Source organism: Lepisosteus platostomus, unplaced genomic scaffold, assembly GCF_059453375.1.
Source record: "Lepisosteus platostomus isolate fLepPlt1 unplaced genomic scaffold, fLepPlt1.hap1 Scaffold_65_H1, whole genome shotgun sequence".
NCBI lineage: Eukaryota > Metazoa > Chordata > Actinopteri > Semionotiformes > Lepisosteidae > Lepisosteus > Lepisosteus platostomus.
In genome coordinates, this window is record NW_028291679.1 from 281,354 (window position 1) to 286,606 (window position 5,253).

Sequence of the window (5,253 nt, forward strand, 5' to 3'; positions counted from 1 at the left end):
GTGGGTTAACACAAACCCATATTGTATGAAACATTCAGTTTTTCATTCAAGTTTTTTCTAACAATTGCATCCATGCTAGGACTACAGTAAACAACACTTTTTACTAAAGTAAATGAAATTGTTCATTAAACAAGACACATTGTTTTAAATGTATGCAATACGACGACACTAAAAACAACACTGAAACTTTTCATTGAAATACTGGACGAGGTTGTGCATATTCAATGGATTTCTCCTGGTGCTTTTTTTCATCAGTCTTTTCATGTTCTTGTTCTCTACTCAGGTGTCTCCTGTTCCTTTGGTGATGTCTGCTGTACACACATGGTATCATACACTTGAGCAAAGTGTGATACCACCGTTTGTTCTTCTCCTAAAATAAAGATGAACATTGACAAAAGTCAGAAGCACTCTTTTCTTTGACAGACGAACAAAACAATGCAACAATAACCATACTCTCTGTTCCTTACTCATTTCTACCTACCTGTTTGACCACTTTGTCTGCTTCAGTCAGGACAGGGTGCTGGGGCTGACTCTGAGCAATCTGAGAAGAGCTCTCTGTGATCTTCTCCCCTACAGTGGCTACATTGGACTCTGTTTGAAATCCAGGTATCGCCTCCGGTAAGTTCCTCGGTCCTTTTTGGGACTTGAAAGGGCAGAATCATTTTGTGACTACATTTCCTTGTCATGCACTGATATGTTCTGGTTTGTGTTCGATTACTGCAGGCGTTCAAGTACTTTCTTTTTGTTCTAGATTGGCAGTGTTTGAGATGGTAGGAACTTGTCATATTCTCAACTCTGAATGCTCTGTAAACATACTATTTTAGCATTTCTTAGAAATCTGAAAGCAGTGTTACCTGTATCATTTTTTGTCTTGGTAGTAGTATTGCAGCTCCAACATCAGCACTTAAATAATGGTTTGTGATGTTACTTGTCCTTGGAGTTAGTATACTCCTGAGAAGTCAAGAGAAATCTTACGTAAGCATTAATTATGTTTCACTTTTGAAAGCAAAGTACGTGTCAAGTACTTTGAAGGCATTTGTTGATACTTTTAAGCACTTTCGTTGATTATTATTATCCTTCAATTAGTTATTACAAGTCCAACATTCTCTACATGATCTCACTCCATATTCAGAATGTGGGAATACAATTGTTTTAAGGAAATGCCACTGAATAGATAGTAGCTGCACTCTACAAAGATGAATTTGCTAATTAATCAGTCAGGGACACAGCTTATACTTCAGTAGTCTTAGATCATGTAATGATGATTATTGTACTTTATAACTAGCAAAATCCCCATATCCTGTTCATTGCCCCTTTTTCAGTCATGTGGATTGACTTATCCCTGAAGTGGTTAATTCTCACCTTGACATCTCATAGAACAACTGAATCTCTACCAAGGGTGAATGTGTCCTTCCTCTTGATGTCTAAAAGAAAAGGTTAAAATTCATTGAAGCAAAATGCAACAACCCAAAACGTTGGGGAGGTCGTTTCCACAGTTATTTCATATGACAGTGCTTGGAGTGAAACTACATGACCATGGTGAAGAAGAAAAAACACTTTACCTTGTTCCTCCTGACTGATGTCCTTATGCGTGTTTTGCACAGTTGAGCGTTTTGTGTCTTGTCGTCTGTGTAGGCAACAGCCCTCTTCCCTGGGATAGAACTAGATGATATTTAGACACGTTAATTTGACTTCTCCATTGCTCACATTGATGTGGATATGATTATAATGCTCTGTTTTGTGGGCTTCCCAAGAAAACAATAAATCCCTTACTACTTGTTCGAAATGCAGTAGCACAGATCCTAACAAATACAAGAAAGAGAATATCATTCCTGTTTTGAAAAAACTTCACTGGTCACCTGTATTATCTAGGATAAATTTGAAAGTTCTTTTACTTGTTTTTAAAGCTTTAAGTGACCTAGCACGTCTGTACCTTACTGAATGTCTGTCTTCATATGTTCCTATACGTGACCTGAGATCTGCACATACTGGCCTACTGCAAATACCACATGTGAAATGCAGAAAGAGTGGAGAGGCTGCTTTTTGTTTTTATGCTTCCAAATTATGAAACTCACTTCCACTTTTTATTAGGCAGTCAAGCTCGGTACATTGTTTTAAAAAACATTTGAAAATGTTGCTTTTAGTTAAAGTGGTTCTTTGTTCTTTCTATTTCTGTTTCTTTTTTTAGTTCTCTTTAATTGTTCTTATTTTATTACGACTTTCCTAATTTTTATTTATTTAATTGACATGTATGTTGCTTTACTGTATTGCTGTATTTTCCTTTACAACTGAAAGTATATCTCTCAATTTAAATATTTTATTTTTACGCTTGGTTTTTAAAGCACCAAAGCACTATTTGTATGAAAGGTGCTCTATAGATAAAGTTTATCATTATTATTTTTAATATTATTATTATACTTTGTTACATTTTTGGTTAGGACAAAGATTCTAGTAGAGGTGGCCTCTTTTACCCCGTTCCAAAAAATTGGAAAACTACCTTCAGAATACACTGACAATGACCATCTACTGTCTCCTCTAACTGTGTATTGTCATCATGCATATCTTGTGTATTATTTATTGTAGTTGGTTTTGTCATTCTGTAAAGAGGCCACCTTTCAAGGCACTATATAAAATAATGTTTGCTATTATTATTTACATTTTTCAGCGTTAAATCTGGCGAAGAGTCTTAAGAGAATATCAAAGAACAAGTTGCTCTTACCTTTCCATTCCAAGAAATGCCCTCAGCTCGGATTGCAGAGATTGACCTCTCTGTCTCAAATTCTGAGAAACATAGACTCGATTGAAAAATGACCATTTCCTAAGATTCACATAACATCACCAGTCAACATTTGCCACTTGACATCAATAGAAACCATAGAGTACATGACATTTCCAATCAGTTTTCTTTCAAGGTACAATACCAATCGCCTTGCCAGAAGAATTATACTGCGGTAGATAAATATTACAAATGTCAGATACATGCAGAGTTGTTTGGATTACTATGAAAAGATTGGCAAATATATTTATGTTCATTATATTTCTTGGAGTGACAGAGCTAAAGAGAAAACAATACTTACCTTTATCTCTGCAGACAGGATCGCAAGGGATTCCCTTATACTGGGTTCCTATGTAACAAATAATACATTATTCAAAAAACATGATATTTCTCTGTCCATTGGCAGCATGATTGTTTATCATTACAGTTTTAGTTAGCTTTAATTTTGTAAACCCCAAGTAAACATAGTTTGTGCCTTTCTCTGAACTTTTTGGCATTTCAATTCAGTTGTTTGTAAGCTTATTTTACAGTTGCTAGGTTGATGAAGTTCCTGAACTGTGCAGTATTTCTTTTGGGTTTGTTGCGAATCATATTCTAGCGGTTGGGGGAAAAAAGCACAGGTGCCATCCCACCATTAAACCCTGAAACTTACCTTAGCCGATTCTTCAACTAAACCAGACATGTTAACTAAGTGTTACAGTATGTTTCAAAGTGTGTATTTTAGCAAACACAACTGAAGTTCTGTTGTCTCCTTGGAGACACCTGGAACTGGTATGATGCTGGTTCTATGACATCATTCGTTCTAAATGTAAATGCAGGTATTGGCACAACATAGTAAATTGATGTAAAGTTATGGATCCATTTATGATTTTCACTCAGTTTGAAAGAGTTCCTGTCGTGTGGTTAAAGTTTGTGTTACGGAGGGTTAACTGGGGTTCTGGCTACTAGTTAGGCTTGGTCATTCAGTCATCTGGTTCATGAAATAGGAAGCTAAGCGATCTGTGTTTTAGTTTTACTGTTTGTTTTTGTTCCATAGAATAAGAAATGTTTCATTAATATTAGTAATAGAGTAGCTGTTTCTCTAAACAGTGTGTGTCAGTTTGCACTGCAGGTGTGCCAGGTAGAGACCATTTAAGAACCCAAAAATATGCTGTCATTTACTGCCGTGGCTAATTTCTGTTAACCTTGTCTCTCACTCACTTTGATGAGCAAAATGTTCATACATAAAGCATACATTTCTGATTGGTCAGAAGAAGCTTCTTAACATATAAGGTATAAAGAAAGTCAGAAAGTTAGGCACTTAGGTCAGCCTTAGGCAGTTAACCAAGACCATAATCCGATAAGAAGCTATTCCCTTTCATGTTGCTAAATCACATGTAGGATACATGAGTTACACCTCCACTTAAGAGACCTTAAAGAGACCTTGGCCAGCCAGGAGTGTAGAAAATCGTAAAACAGTTCTTGAGGACCTAATTGTTAACTCTTAACAGGCAAAGGTTCCTTCAGTCCTATGAGAAATATTTTAGAATTGAACTAAAGTGTGTTTCCGATACAGGAGCATATGTCTGTCAGGGCCTGTTGGAGAGGCCCTGGATGAGAACCCCTGGCTGCAGTTCCACATCCCCCTGAAAGTAAATAGAGCCATAAGCACGGAGCTAGGGACACTGCTCCAGGACATGCTGGCTGTCGATCCTGACCAGCGACCAGAAGCCATCCAGCAGAAGAAGCAAGTCAGGCAAGCCATGGCACGAGAGAAAACATCTTTGTAGTGACTGATAGCAAGATGTCCGTGACCAAGGGCAATTCGTCTGAGTAAAGTCTGATTTCATTTTTATGTCCCGAAAGGCCACTGCCTTTGTGCTGTAGATTTCTGATTTAGACGGGCATTTCTATGGACAACTTTGACTTTTCTGTGGGTCCAATGAAAATAAGTTTTTTAACTTATTCTTTGTTACAGTTTTCGAAAGTTTAAAGACATTCACTGAGTTGACGATAAAGGAAAAGTTTCATCTTTCACCTCTTGGAAGGTAGGCCGGTCAGAGGTACAATATATGTCTTCATGTCTTCATCCTCCATGTTTGTAACTACAGGTTTCACAGTGTTGAGCTAAGACACAAAAACACCTACAAATGGCAGTTCCAAATGTACCAAATGTATAAACCTGGGCTGAAAAAGTGTGTACAGTATATACTCTGTGTAGGTCTGATAAAAGTATTCGAGTCAAAGTGTCATATGGATACAAATTCTCATGATTTTGTATTGTGTGTTTTTTCTCTGTTCTGCTTTATTGAAAGAAATCAGATGCTCTTCCTGAAACTTACCTTAGCTGATTCTTCAGCTAAACCAGACAGACTTCTGAAATTCTCAAATATTATCAAATCTTGTTGGTTCAGAGGTGGTGGAGCCCATTACCAACAGACTCACAGCTGAAATTGCTGTGAAAAGGGCTTCTACCAAATATTAACATGTGGGTGAAA

General features: G+C 37.0%; 1 long non-coding RNA gene across 1 annotated transcript; it reads right to left on the reverse strand.

Annotated features, from left to right (window-relative positions):
- Positions 1-566: 566 nt before the first annotated feature.
- On the reverse strand, positions 567-2,873 carry LOC148632165 (uncharacterized). Its single transcript, XR_015934467.1, has 5 exons — positions 2,720-2,873; positions 1,563-1,662; positions 1,363-1,424; positions 855-951; positions 567-643 (listed from the first exon to the last, which is right to left on the reverse strand). It is a non-coding gene; the product is annotated as an uncharacterized LOC148632165 (long non-coding RNA).
- Between the last annotated feature and the right edge of the window lie 2,380 nt (positions 2,874-5,253).